The 16,077-nt window shown below is 43.1% G+C and overlaps 1 pseudogene; it reads left to right on the top strand.

Moving 5' to 3' along the window:
* Positions 1-1,482: 1,482 nt before the first annotated feature.
* LOC102960675 lies at positions 1,483-2,352 on the top strand (annotated as a pseudogene).
* Positions 2,353-16,077: the final 13,725 nt, after the last annotated feature.

The following is a 16,077-nucleotide window of genomic DNA, read 5'->3' as shown; positions in this document are numbered from 1 at the left end:
TCTTGGAGTAAGGTACTTCTATTTGTCTGCTGTTTTCTCTTTTTAGCTACTGTTTAACTACTGGTCTAATATTTTTTTGGTAGCCACTTATCTCCTTAAGGAATCAAGAGAATCAACCCTCTATTCCAAGATTGTTTGTTTTGTCTTGTCCTAATAGAAGTTTGGAATGTGTAACATTTAAAAAAAATATTTTAATGTTTATTTATTTTTGAGAGAGAGAGAGACAGAGCACGGGTGGGGGAGGAGCAGAGAGAGGGGGAGACACAGAATCCGAAGCAGACTCCAGGCTCTGAGCTGTGAGCACAGAGCCCGATGCGGGGCTCGAATCCGCAAACCATGAGACCATGACCTGAGCTGAAGTTGGATGCTTAACCAACAGAGCCACCCAGGCGCCCCAAGGAATGTGTGCTTTCATACAGCCATGTTGTCTAGGTTCCAGGAAGCAGGGCTCTTCCAGATACTTTTACAAAAGTCCAAACCTCTTTCAATCTGGTTCCAGTCGCTGCAGAATTCCAAACGGAAGGAAATGGTAAAGAGAGTAGACAGGCTGCAATGTGCCAAGTCCTAGGATGTTGCCAGACAGACACTCATGAGTGAAGAATTATTGCAGAGCCACAGATCCCCACAGAAACGTCTATGCTCACAGTTTATCGACTTCAGAAAAACTCGTTGGTTTTCTGATGCCCAGACTTTTGGAAGGAAGCATTATATCAGTAAGATATCTATATGGATTTGGGACCATAGAAGACACTGACTGAATTGTTTTTCCCCTTATCTCATTTTGGGCATTATGCAGATAAGAACACTGAGTCTGCAGATGATCCTGATTTAAGCACCCACTAGCTGTGTAATCTAAGACCAGCCACTTAATCTTTTTGAGCCTCAGATTCCTCATTTGTAAGATGAGCAGGATGATGTTCATGCCACAGTATTAAGATCAAATGGTAAAGTCTGTTGTCCTGCTTTTTAAAAAACTGTAGCAACTTGTACAAGTGATAGCTTGTTATGATTGCTATAATTTCTTGGGAATGTATCTGTTTTAATTCATCTGGTTAGAAAGGGTGACAATGGGGCTTAGGAACCTACTGGCTATCTCTCTGTACCTTGGACATTGGTCTTTAGAGATGTGGAAAAGGATGCTATGTAATTCATTCTTCAAAAATTGTCTGATTCCCTGGTGACGTGCTGTGGGACACACAGTGATGAGTAAACACAGTCCCTCTGCTTTGGGGGTTTACAGTACAGTGGATAAATGGATGGATAGATGGATAGATAGATAGATAGATAGATAGATAGACAAACAGATAGATAGATAGATGTGGAGATCGACAGAGATAGATTGTCGATGTGGGTATGGAAGCAGATGTAGGTGGAGCTGTGGATATAGATGTAGATGTAGATACCGAATGCCCTGTCCCACATTAATTTTGCTGATGAGTGGCCTTTGCAAATAAAGCTTTGGTCTCCACTACTTTGATGACAATGGACATGGCTATGAGGTTGGAAAATGAGGGTTTCAGCCAGAAAAACAGGTCTATCGACAGTCATGCTTGACTAAGTACTTGCTAGGTAATTTCCTTCATAGACATTTGGCATAAGAGTTCTTCAAACTTTACTGAAAGCAGATAAAAGGTAGTTCCCTCACTACGCATATAGGAATCTGTCCCACTTTTGTCCTGGTTAGTGAGCACAGTATCATAGAATCTTGGATGTAAAAAGGAAAATCATTTAAAAGACTAGAGGACAAAATCTAACATTTTTACCTTATGAGTTTTTCCTAGGGTACTTGAAAAAAATAACAACGATGTGGCCTCCCGTCTGCTCTGCTTTCCCTCGCCTTTGAAGAGAACAGTCACCACAGTCATGGCAGGGATTTTGCGCTCAATAGCTCAATAGTTCAGAGGCCCCCAGATGGACTCCAAACTGTAACGAAAGGTGTGGAGTCTCTCATTTGTACAGACCGGATTCGTCACAAATTTACCAAGAATTCCAGATCAACTATTTCAGCCTTCACCTGCAGATCATGAAAACTATGGTGGGGATCCACAGCACCCTCATAAACTATGTATTGTTACCAGAATAAAGAGTACAAAGAGACGTCCATATTGGGGAAAAGATATAAAGATGCTTGGATTAGAAAAAGCACATACTCCTCAAGTTCACAAGGATATCCCTTCAGGGAGTGCAAGACTGAAAGTGGTTAAACATTTGGTAAGAATCAATCCCCTGAAGGTGCCACAAAGACTTCCGACAGAGGCGGACATGTCTGACATGTGCATCCAGAGCACTGGGGGATTAGTGGTGTGGTGGCATCTAATAAATCCTGTGGATCAGGAAGCAGTTAAGTCCTAATGCCAGAGCAGTTTCATATGTAGAAATGTAAATCATTTTTTTCTTTAAAAAAATTTTTTTGTAATGTTTATTTATTTTTGATAGAGAGAACACAAGCAGGGGACGAGAAGAGGGAGAAGGAGACATAGAACCTGAAGCAGGATCCAGGCTCTGAGCTGTCAGCACAGAGCCCAACACGGGGCTCAAACTCACAGACCGTGAGATCATGACCTGAGCAGAAGTTGGATGCCCAACCGACTGAGCCACCCACGCGCCCCTAAAAATGTAAATCATTTTTATTTAAAGACAGAAAGTGTTCGCATTAAAATATATTTTAAATACTAACCACTTGCTAAAACAACAACAACAACAACAAGATTAATTCTTATTTTTTTAGGTAGTGGTGTCATTTGGCACTATGTATTTGAAAGCACCCTTTGGAAACACAGACCTGGCTTTACAGACCCTAAAAAATGATCCATTTCTTTAACAGACTGTATTCACATTAAAAGAAATAAACTTCAACAGAATAAAGACTGGATGAGACACCAAGGTTAAAATAATCTGCACTTGTTAAAACATCTTAAAGTATTTTTATGGCAAAAAAAAAAAAAAGGAGAGAGAGAGAGAGAAAGAAAGAAAAAGTCAGGCAAGATAAGATTTAGATTTCTGCCCTTCAGCAAGACCCAGCACTTTGATTAACCCCACCTGGAGAAGAGAAGGCTTATGAGGATCTTGAGTTATCCCCAGTGAGACACTGTGTACAAGATGTGATTTTTGGGATCTGTAGACAAAGTTTCTGTGAATTGGCTCCCACGTGTGCTAACTAGCTTGCCAAATGGTGAAGAAAAAAATCCGCAACATTTACCTTTGATTTGGGGATCTTTGGGATGTTTTCTCTGAACGAAATAATATCCCATCTGGGCATTCTGGATACTACAGAATAAAGTCAACCATTTAACAAAGTAAGTGGGGGGAAATATCATGAAGAAAAATATAAATATATGATAAAGTTGGGAGTAGGGTGAGTGAGTGAAAAAGGAAAGTGTGCATATGAGTGGACACAAAAAACAGCCACCTGTAAGCACGTAGATTTGTCTCTTCCCTTCCCACCCCAGCCCCACAGACAGATCAGGGATCGCCCTCTTTGAGAAGAGCACTGAAATAATTACACAAAATGTCATCACTGAGGGGAAATTTAGAGATCATCCGGTCAAAGGTTTGTAAGCTCTGTTGTTTTTTTTTAAAGCGATGGACACTTTTCTTCAAATGAAATCTTACATGGAAGCCCTACGTGTACATGAAATTGATCAAAATAGAACTTCTCAGTTGAAGCAGGGACTCAGAACCTCACTCAGATTATCCTCACCTCTGCAGAAAGCAGGACACCATGACATAGTTTGAAAACCACACATCTTCTCATTTTATTCATGTGATAGCATGACAGTTAGAGCCCAGAGGGGTGATGGGATGTGCCCAAGACCATACAGCAAGTTTGCAGCAAAAATAAGACCACTGCCCCATCTTCCCAGTTCCTCGTTGTGATTTCTACCCACTACATCAGTCTGTGTCAGTCTGATCATTATTATGAGGTTTATTTAAACTTTCTGGTGGAAATATTTCATATGTTCCACATAAATTTTAAGTGTTTGAGTACCTGAGCCATGTATTTTTTTAACTGTATCCTTCCTTTGAAGGCTCACTCAAGGCTCTCTACTCAAGCTCTTTTTGGATATACAAAATTACCAGGTGCCATTTTTAACAAACTTGCTGACATGCATGCCTCCTAAATGGTGACAACAAAGGAGTGGGAACCGATGTTTTGAGGTGGGGCATATCCCATTCTTTTGCTCCCAGTAAAAGGCACCAAAAAACCCAGGTATAATCTCTGAACCCAGTCTTACCCCCATCAAACCAGAAGGAAGGAGAGCAGTAACATGAACCACTCCAACTTTCATTCTTTTCCAGGACCATCTTCCAGTTGAGTTGTGAACTAGCACTAAAATCACCAGCAGGCAGGTGAGAGCTGGAGATATTGGTATTAAAGAGCCTAACTAATTGGCAAACTAGCCAACCAGACCCAGGATTGTCAAGAATTTAAAATTGCTTTGAAGAAATATTTCTTGGTCATCTGCTCTGCACTGTTATTTTCTCCAAGAAAAGATGAGAGAGGGCAGGGGTGATATGATTATCAGGTAACACGTGACGCCCCCCACCATTTTCAACCATCTGAGTTACAGGAGAGAAGCACCCACTCAGTGCAATGAGAGAGCGTCCCAATGTGAGAGAAACATGAGGTCGCAATGCGCAATTCCAGACAATGACTTTGTCAGGATATCCATCTTGTCTTTTAGTGTGACCTGAATTTTGGGACCTGGATAAAGCACGACAAGAGGCATGTAACAACGAGGGTTCTCCAGAGAAACAAAACCAATAGGAGATATTTATTTACAGTCAAACCTTGGATTGCGAGTAACTTGTTCTAGGAGTGTTCTGAAAGACGAGCAAACATTTCTAACAAATTTTAACTTGATAAATAAGTTATGTCATGCAACACGAGTAGTATGTGACACCAAATGTGACATGATCACAACTGAGCCAATGGTTCTTGAAATTCATTTTGATATACAGCACTTTGGATTACAAGCATGTTTCTGGAACAAATTATGCTCGCAGACCAAGGTTTTACTTACTTACTTATTTTAAGGAATTGGTTCACATGATTATAGAGGCTGAGAATTCCTAAGATCTTCAATCCGAAGGCCTGAGAACAGGGAGGGCTGATACTATAAGTCCCGGGTTGAGTCTGAGTCCACATTCAGGAGATGACTGGTGTCCCATCTTGAAGATCTTCAAGCGGAGAAAGTGAATTCTCTCACGCAGCCTTTTTGTCCTATTGGAGCCTTCAGTGGACCTCAACCCACATAGAGGACAACAATCTGTTACTCAGACCACTGATTCAAATGTTAATCTCATCCAGAAACAGTCTTGCAGATACACTCCAGAAAAATGTTTAACCAGGCATCTAGGCGCCCCCTGACCAAGTCAAGTTGACACATACAGTTAACCATCACAAGGCCTGAGGAAGCAGGAAGGTTCTCAGCAGGTGTGCCTCTGAAAGCATGTCACTACAGACACAAACTGGAGCCTATCTCAGCAGGTGTCCAGAGCCCATTCTGGAGCCCAACATGACTGAGGCTGAGGCCACTCTGACAAGCCCTAGACTTGACTTTAACATTCCTCTTGAATGAAGCCATTGTCCATATGGGAAGAAATATAGAAAGGATTAAAAAAAAAGTGTTCTGGAGCATTTTTAGGTTCTTTGGTTAATAAATGTGGGGAGATGTGGAGAGGCAAACTTGGAAACAAGTCTCACAATGATTTGGCAGGAGAAACAGCAGGCTGTTGACAGCTTCTTGACTTGGCTTCAATGGCATAATAAGAGGACACCAGTTTCAGACATTCATCTGCAAATAAGGTCCCAGGGCACGGAGAAGACTGAAAGGCTGACTTTTCTTTAGAACAAGTTGATTATTTGATGTTAATGGATACTCTAACCATTTCTCATTAAGAAGCTGCTTCCGAATAAAAGAGCCTAAAGGAGTCTATCCCCTTGCAAGATCTGGCAAGCGATGTAAGGCAGGGGTCCTTCAATGATCATTTCTTTAAAGGATTTTTGCTGTCCTGGTTTGTCTGAATTGGCCTCTTAGGCACAAGATTTGGCAAAGATCCATAATTCACTCATTTTCCTAACTTGCTTCAAGCAATCATAATTTTCCATTGACCTAGAATTCCTCCAGCTCGGGACAGACCTCAGCCCAACAGAGAACCAGCAGAGAGCCTGAATGCCCACTGAACTGAAAGATTGTTGATGCTTGCACAACACAGATTTGAACTGGGCAGGCCAGCTTACACACGGGTTTTTATTTTTATTTTTTGATAAATGCAGTACAGTAATGTGAATGTATTTTCTCTTCCTTACGATTTTCTTGATAACATCTTCTTTTCTCTAGCTGACCTTATTGTAAGAATACAGTATGTACACATATAACATACGATATACATGTTAGTCAACCGATTATGTTGTTGGTAAAGCTTCTGGTCCACAGTAGGCTACTAGTTAAGTTTTGGGGGGAATTAAAAGTTATGTGCAGAATTTTGACTGCATGGGGTGGGGGATGACATGTCTAAGCCCCACGTTGTTCAGGGGGCCACTGTACTACCCCTTTAATGCTGCATGACCAGGTATATTTACACAAGGATTCCCTCTACTTAGTAAACATCAGGTTTTTGACATAACTCATCCCTAAGCCACTTGTCAAGAACCTGCGGCAGGCAAATTTATCTCATAACCAGCTTAAATTGACAATATAAAACAGAAACCATAAAGTCAGTGAAAAAGCCAGACTTACGGGGGAAAGACAGACAGGTCTTTGGTTCTAAACCTGGATATAAGTGAAAAATCAGAATATTAATCGTCTGAAAGGACTACCCTGCCTCCCTCCCCCCTTTTCCTGACCCCTCCAGGATACTCAGAAAGGAAATGGCATGTTTCTGCTGGGTTGGGTGATTGAGGGGAACGAATCTGAATTATAAAGTGTTACAGGCTCTTGGAAGAAGGAAGGTGCTGTCAGAATAAAAGATGCTGTACTTCACTCTCTCTGTGGCATTTGTATATAAGTCCACAGTTTGTGACCTATTTTATAGTTGGCTGACTGCTCTCTCCTCCCCGCTCTTATTAAACAAAAGACTTGCAGGTTCTGGAAAGTACTGGCTACGATGCAGCCACGCCCCGTCATCCCAACCGTGCTGTGATGGGCCGAAAAGAGCCCCAGGTTGGAGGCAGAGAGCAGCTCTGGCCACTGTGGGGTGCCTGCGACGGGCTCTGGACAAGGGTGGCCCAGGGTAGCAAGGGAGGCTGCTGGGGGAGGAATGTGCAGCAGCTCCCGTCACACAGGCTTCATCAACTTCTCTTCCCGCCCCCCCCTCGCTGAGACTCAGGCCCTCCACTTTCTGTCACCTATGTCTCTCTTCCATCTACAACCAACTTGTCTCTATTTTATCACTTCAGATTCATTCAATACACATTTATTAGGCACCTGCCACCGCTCTTCAGCACGCCTCAGTCTACCCTTCATCCTCACTGCCCTCACTGCTCTGGACAAGGGCACCTGTCTGTTGTTCCCAGCGCTCTCTCCGTGGCATCTGAGAGCACTGATCTCGGCACGTTTCATAAAATTTGCTCACCCTTTGCCTTCCTTAATAACCCTCTCCCTTGGTGTTGCTCCTTCCTCCGATGCCTCCCTCTGGGCCTCCTTCTCATGCCTTGTCCTTTTTCAGCATTCAGTGTGGATATGTCCCAGAGTGACATTCCTAACCCTCTTCTACTTCTACACACTGCCCTGGATCGCCCCATGACTTCCCAGGGTGTCCCCCATCATCTACAATGCAGAAAACCTGGGGGGCCATATCACTAGCCATAATGTCTCTTCTGAACTGCAGACATGTTTCGTCAGCTGCTTGCACAACACAACCGTCTGTCCCGGTGAGTAAGGCTGTGTGACAAGTCACCCCCAAACCGAGTGGCATAAAACAACCATGGATTGGGTCAGGAGCTCGGGGCACAGGAAAGCCAGTTGTTTCTGCTGTATGACATGTGGAGCTTCACCTGGGAGAACTGAAAGGCTGGAGTGATTTAACAGCTGAACAATGGAATAACCTGGAAGCACCTCCACTCATATGTCTAGTGGTTGGTGTCTCCATCTCCACGTGTCTGTTGGCTGTAATCTCATCTGGGACTCTCAGTCAGAACACCTACACATGGCTTCTCCATGGGCCCAGGCTTCCTTACGGCATGGCAACCTCACGGTCCCTGGACTTCCTACCAGGCAGCTCAGGGCTCCAAGGGTGGGTGTCCTAGCTAACAATGAAGAAGCTGCACCACCTTTTGTGACCTAGTCACAGAAAGCACTTAAGGTACTTCTGTCACTTGATACCAGTACAAGGTGTCACAAGCCGCCATATTCGGGGGGGGGGGAGGGGAGGAGACCCCATCTGGTGATGGGGGCTGTGGAAAAGCTGTAGAAGAGCATGCAGGACAGAAGATGTGACATCACTCCTGCGTCCCCAGCCTCATAACGGTGCTCCATCCGTACAGATGCATCACAGTGCCACATACACTCTCTTTCCTCCATGCTTTTACACGTACTTTTCCCCTGACTGGAGCATCTTCCCCTGTCTTCTAGCTCCCACCAGTATCTGACTTTTCTCTCTCACTGCTCTTTGTCCTTCAAAGGACATCTCATCTCAGATGCCACTCCCTTCAGATCCAAGTTTGTCCTTATAAGAGACGCAGGGTCCACCTCATCTTGCTTTCCTCCCTCCTCCCGTTGGTCTCCCTTACTCACTGGACAACTGGATGTGGAGGGATATCCCACACCTGAGCTCTGAGTCACCTCACCTGAGCTCAAAGTCTGGTTGTGCCACTTGCTGATCCTGTGAACCTGAGCGATTTGCTTAACTTCATAAAACTTTCGTTCCCGCCTTTATAAAGTGAGAAAACGATTCTACCGCCTTTTGGGGCTGAGGGCTAAATGGGATGGTGTAAAGATATCAGCCCATAGTTGCTAGCTATTAACACGATCCTCAGAACAGCCATATGGGTCAAAGATTCATTTGAAGAACCGGTGTTTACAGTGCAAACATTGCCCCTCTAGTGCTGAGGAGCTAGATTGCTCAAAAAAGTAAACTTCTTAAGCTATATTTAATGCACAGGCATCTACTGACTCTACTTTCTTTTTTTTTTTAATTTTTTTTTAATGTTTATTTCTGAGACAGAGAGAGACAGAGCGTGACTGGGGAAGGACAGAGAGAGAGGGAGACACAGAATCCGAAGCAGGCTCCAGGCTCTGAGCCATCAGCCCAGAGCCTGACGCAGGGCTTGATCTCAGTGACCGTTAGATCATGAACGGAGTCGAAGTCAGACACTTAACTGACTGAGCCACCCAGGCGCCCCCTATTGTCTCTATTTCTATACTTTCTTGTTTTAATGGTTACACTTAATGTACATTCGGTATTTAGACAGCCATTCTGAAGTACGAGCATTTGTATAGTATGTCCTATATTTGGCACAGCTAATTATTTCTCACCAAACATGCTTTTACTTCCTACTGACATTAGAGAGAATCTTCTTGCTTTTAAAAAGACACTTGCCCTAGTTATTTCTCCTAGGAAGGGTACCTCTCTTTCTGCTTGCACCATGACCCCAGGAGGGCAGCCAGTTCAGCATAATTAATACCCACATGTGGCTTTTCTTTCTCTCTTTGGTTCCACTAACCACTGTGTTCGGTGCTCACCATGCATGGTTTCGATCTGCTCTGGGCATTGAACATAGGGCTCCCTAAGATTGCCGTTGGGCAGAAGGCAGGCCCTGTTAAAATATTTGCAGTGAAAAGGCACGTTCTTCTGGTGATTTTGAGGTGGTATTTTTGGTTTTGTGGTGATTTTTGTTTATTTCTGTTTTTGTTTTGCTTCTTTTCATTGCACTTTTCTAGCATGCCAGGCAGTTACTGTTTGCGCAATTTGTGTGGACGGACTGTTTGTTTTAGGCATGACCATGCCAGGGGAGAGAAGACCTCAGTGTTGTTCAAACGCCACGCGTAAAATGACCCAAGTTTGAGCAGAATACAGAGAATACACAGGAGCAATGGAGAAAGCAATATAGGGACACAGATATCAGTTGAGCACAGGGATAGAGCCACTGGCAGAATGGAATGAGTCACTTGCCTCAGAGGCGATGAGCTTTCTATATTGGCTTATTGAAGTACTGGTTCGTCAGCAAATTGTAAGGAAAATTTAAAAATCCGTGAAAGTTGGATTAAGATACCTTATTCTTCCAAGATTTCATAACAAAATGCCACGAAGATTCACCACAATTGCTGGACAGCACCTCTAGGCTGCACTGCCCGGGCCCTGGAGGAGAATAGATCTAGAAGAGCTGTATCTGGGGGCGCCTGGGTGGCGCAGTCGGTTAAGCGTCCGACTTCAGCCAGGTCATGATCTCGCGGTCCGTGAGTTCGAGCCCCGCGTCAGGCTCTGGGCTGATGGCTCGGAGCCTGGGGCCTGCTTCCGATTCTGTGTCTCCCTCTCTCTCTGCCCCTCCCCCGTTCATGCTCTGTCTCTCTCTGTCGTTGAAAAAAAAAAAAATAGAAGAGCTGTATCTGCAGATGAAGAATTTAGTGTCCTCCAGTTACTGTGATGGTGAATACTGTGTGATCACCCCCACACACACACACACACAAAGGGAGTCCAGAAAAGTGACATATTCTACAGCTGCTTGAATCTTCACCAGTACATGGAGACTGTCCACTAGAATTCTCTGAACCTGTTCTTTCAAATTCAGAATCATGTTTGTCTCCATCTCCAAAAGTGTGCATTTGGTCCCCCGTCATATCCTTTCAGTATTCAAACTAGAGATGTGGTGATGGGTTAACAGAAGAGGCAAGGCAGGCCAATAAGAATGAATACACAGGAAATTAGAAAAACTGACTGAACAAGTACAGATACACCATGACCTCGTGTCTTTAAAATCCTTAAGACATTCTTGCTGGGAACAGTGTTGGGTGATCTCGGCCTGGAACCTGTGTGCCTCTCGTGACAGAGTCGTCTGTGGTACAAGAAGTCGGCTTCAGAGCTTAAAGCCACAACCCACCGCTGTGCCCAGAGATTGGCATAAGAATTTAAACAGTGTTTAAAGGGGAAATATGGTCCCAGGATTTCAAAGCCAAAGAGGAAACAGCAAAATATTTAATTCAATCATTCTACTTTGTAATTTTCAGTTTAAATGTCCCTTTCTCAAATAAACTCCTTCTAGGTTTCTGGACTGGATCAAGTTTCTAGTTGTATGCTCTATGACACAATGTACTTTTACTTTATAGTACTTAATACGATTAGAATTAAAAAGTAGATGATGTAATAAATGGTGCAGTGTCTTTCCCCCACAATCTTTATGTTCCCAGAGGGAAGCAATTGTCTCTCTTCGCTATGTATTCCCATATTTCATTGGAGTACCTGACATTTAAGTAGGTTTTGGATAATATTGGTTTAATAAGTTAGATGAAAGTTAAGCTCAGATAAATTAGCAGTGAAAAATTAAGTGAATGTTACAGCCCGACGCACACCTCATTCCCAGCTCCTAGCTGTAGTTTGCGTGCAGAGAGATAAAAGGAAGGAGAATCAACTGGGGCGCCTGGGTGGCTCGGTTGAGCGTCCAACTTCGGCTCAGGTCATGATCTCACAGTTCATGCGCCAGGCTCTGTGCTGACAGCTTAGAGCCTGGAGCTTCCTTTGGATTCTGTCTCTCCTTCTCTCTCTGCCCCTCCCCTGCTCACACTCTGCATCTCTGTCTCTCAAAAATGAATAAACATTAAATTTTTTTTGAAAAGGGGGTGCCTGGGTGGCTCAGTCGGCAAAGCATCCAACTTCGGCTCAGGCAATGATCTCACGGTTTCTGGGTTCCAGTCCCACGTCGGGCTTTGTGCTGACAGCTTGGAGCCTGGAGCCTGCTTTGGATTTTGTGTCTCCCTCTCTCTCTGTCTCTCCCAAGCTTATGGTCTGTCTCTCTGTCTCTCAATAATAAATAAACGTTAAAAAGTTTTTTTTAATTAAAAAAAAAAAGGAAAGTGAATCAAGGAAGGTTTTCTGCTACCTTGGATTTCCCAAGAATCTAAGAAATACCAAAGTATGTACATTTCATCTCATCTCGGATAGTTGCCATAGTTTCTACCTCACTCATTCAATAAATATTTCTCCAGTGCCTACTAGAGTCAGACACTGAGTTAAATGCTGGAGATATAAACTAAGAAAATGTTTCATTTCACTCTGTTTCCCTGTATCCAGTCTGCAGGAGCAGTTTGTAATTTACAAAATCTCTTCACAAGTTAAAGCTTTCAAGCTTCCATGTCTAGAAGTTCATAGAAAAAATGTTCAGGAAGCATGTAACAAATGGATCCTCTGACATGATCCCAATAGCCAAAGTAATAACTGTTAGCAGGATTCAGGCCAGATATCCTCTATCATAGGTTGGGTTACCCCAGAAGCACAGTCTGAGACAAGAACATGAGGGCCAGGGATGTAGGAAATGGGACAGAAATGGCATATATCAAGCAAGATTCTTCTGTAGGCAACTGGGGCTCAATCCTGCTGGGGAATTCTGAAAACCAGATACAACACATCTGAGTTCTCCCACATGAAAGACAAGAAAATTTGAATATTCCTCTTGAAACTCCCATCCGGTCATTGGCAGAGGGCTGCTTCCTGGCAAATGTCTCCCTGGCCTGCCTTCAGTCAAGGGAAGTCCATGAAGCTCTTGGAATGCACAGGGTGGTGCGGGCTAAGGGCCTCCGGACAAGGTGCTGACGGTGTCGACTGTATTTTCACCTCTAGTCAAAGAAAGTCTGAAGACTGAGTTTTGGTCTTCCCTCTTCACTGTCTCTGTTTCCATTCTTCTCTCATCACCCCTGCAGTCCTGGAAAGCTGGCTGGAAATTCATGCCTGGTATGAGAATAAAGACAAGCCTCTGTCTGGGCCAGGGCCCTGTGCTCAATGAATGACAACGACTGGGCAAGGGAAGGTGTGAGAACAACATGGGTACGATCCATTATCTTCATACCCACTCTGTACGGCAGCACATGGATGGAGAACACCTTTAAAATGTAGATTCCGGGGCGTCTGGGTGGCTCAGTCGGTTAAGTGTCCGACTTCAGCTCAGGTCATGATCTCATGATCTGTGAGTTCGAGCCCCACGTCAGGCTCTGTGTGGACAGCTCGGCACCTGGAGCCCGTTTCAGATTCTGTGTCTCCCTCTCTCTCTGCCCCTCCCCTGTTCATGCTCTGTCTTTCTCTGGATCAAAAATAAATAAACATTAAAAAAATTTTTTTAAATGTAGATTCCAATCACACCACTCTAGGAATAAATCCTTCCCTTATTCCACAAGGCCCTCCAGGACTTGGCTCCAGCCAACCTCTCTGACTTCATCTCCTGTCACTTTGTCCTCACTCACTCTGTGCCAGCCTCACTGGCCTTCTTTCTCCTGCTCAAGCATGCCAAACTTGTTCCTGCCATAAACTCATGCACTTGTGGTTCCTCTGTCTAGAACGCTGCCTCCCGCTTGTCACAAGGCCACAGGGGCTTCATTTACATCGTGGCTCAAGTGTCACTTCTCCAAATAAGATGCCCTTAACTGCCTCCAAGTCATTACTTATTCATCAACCCCACTGCATGTTCTCTGTAGGACTTAACACTTCCCAAGTTTTCCTTATAGTTTATTTCTCTCACACACATATGCCCAAACTAGACTGTAAGCCCCATGAGAGCAGGGACTTTTATGTCTTATTCCCGAAACCTTCACTGCCTAGATTAGCATGTGTTCACCCATGAATATTTGATGAATATGATTATGGCCTAGGTCACTGCCCCTGCTGGAGCACACAGGGAGGTGAAAAGCAATGTGAGTCTAAGAACATCCCTACAGAAATCCCTCTGTCTGGCTTTTATCAGCTTCAATATTCTCCTTTGAAATCAGTGTGCTATATATTGCTATTTCCTTTGACACAGGATAATTGTGTTATTCAGTAACAAGGATGGCTGCTTTCAGCACTCCTATTCAACATAGCACTGGAAGTTCGAGACAGAGCCGTTAGGCAATAAATAAACATATGGTGTCCAACATGGAAAGGAAGAAACAAAATGATCTCTGTTTGCAAATAACATGATTTCATCTGTAGAAAAACTAAAAGATTCCACAGAAATACTATTATAACTAATAAACCAAGCAAAGTTGCAAGACACAAAATCAACACACACACAAAAGTTGTATTTCTATACACTAACAATGAACAATCCAAAAAGAAAACAATTCCATTTATAATAGCACACATACACACAAATATCTAGAAATCAATTTAACCCAGGAGGCAAAAGACTGATACACTGAAAACTACAAAAATTGCTGTAAGAAATTAAAGACAGAGACGCAGAAAGACAATCCATTTTTATGGACTGGAAGACTATTGTTAAGATGTCAATATTACCCAAAGCAGTCTACATATTTAATGCAATCTCTATCAAAATCCCAACAGCGTTTTTGCAGAAATAGAAAAAAATCCATCCTAAAATTTATGTTGAATCTCAAGGGACTCTGAGGAGATGGGAACGATCTTGAAAAAAGAAGAGCAAAGTTGGAGGCCTCACATTTCCTGATTTCAAAACTTACTATAAAACTACAGCAATTAAAACAGTACGGTACTGGCCTAAGATATGTATATAGACCAATAGGATAGAACAGACAGCCTAGAGATAAATACTTGTATATATGGTCAAATGACTTCCCTTTTTTTTTTAATGTTTATTTTTGAGGGAGAGAGAGACAGAGCGTGAGTGGGGGTGGGACAGAGAGAGAGGGAGATACAGAATCCAAAGCAGGAGTGCAGGCTCTGAGCCAGCAGCACAGAGCCTGATGCAGGGCTTGAACCCACAAACTGTGAAAACATGACTCGAGCTGAAGTTGGACGCTTAACCAACGGAGCAACCCAGGTGCCCCGGTCAAATGACTTTACATGAGGGTCCCACGACCATTCAATGGAGAGAGGGCAGTCTCAACAAATGGTTTTAGAAAAACTGGGAGATCCACATGCAAAAGAGTGAATGTAGATCCTTACCTTCTACTCTATACAACAATTAACTCAAAATTATTGAAAGACATAAACCTAAGAGCTAAAACTACAAAGCTCCTAGAAGTAAACCAAAGAAAATCTTCATGACATTGGATTTGGCAATGATTTCTTAGATGGGACACCAAAAGCACAGGCAACGAAAGAAAAAAATAGATAAAATGGATCACACGAAAAATGAAAACTTCTGCGCATCAAAGGACACAATCAGCAGAGTGAAAGGGCAACCCACAGAATGGGAGAAATATTTGCAAATCATATGTCTGAGAAAGGATTAATATCCAGAGTACATAAAAAACTCCTACAAGTCAACATCAACAAAAATAAATAACGAGATTTTAAAACAAGCAGAAGACTGTAGTTGATGTTTCTCTAGGTGTGATATACAGATGGCCAGTAACCATATGAGGAGATGGTCAACACCACTAGTCATTAATGAAATACAATAGGAACTACAGTGAGATACCACATGTTCATTCGGATGACTACTTGCAAAAAAAACAAAAACAAAGAACAAAAAAACAGAAAATACTTGTTGGTGAGGATGTGGAGAAATTGAAACCCTGGCACTGAGGGTGGGAATATAAGTGGTACAGTCACTATGGAAAACAGCCTATCAGTTCTTCAAAAATATAAAATAGAGAGTTAACTATGACCCAGCAACTCCTCTCCTTGAGTATACACCCAAAGGAATTGAAAGCAGGGTCTTGAAGAGATAGTCATACATCCATATTCATAGAAGCCATTATTCACAATAGTCAAGAGGTAGAGGTAACCCAAGTGTCCATCAACAGAGGAATGGAGAAACAAGATGTGTTATACACAGACAATGGAATCTTACTCGGTTTTAGGAAGGGAATTCTGTCACATGCTATACCATATAAGAATCTTGAAGACATTAAGCTGAGTCAAATAAGCTAGTCACAAAAAGACAAATACTGTATGATTCCACTTACATGATGTACCTGGAGTAGTCAAAGTCATGGAGACAGAAGTGGAAAGGTGGTTGCCAGGCGG

This window comes from Panthera tigris, chromosome D1 (assembly GCF_018350195.1).
Source record: "Panthera tigris isolate Pti1 chromosome D1, P.tigris_Pti1_mat1.1, whole genome shotgun sequence".
NCBI lineage: Eukaryota > Metazoa > Chordata > Mammalia > Carnivora > Felidae > Panthera > Panthera tigris.
Note: the sequence above shows the minus strand (reverse complement) of the source record. Positions and strands in the feature narration are given on the sequence as shown.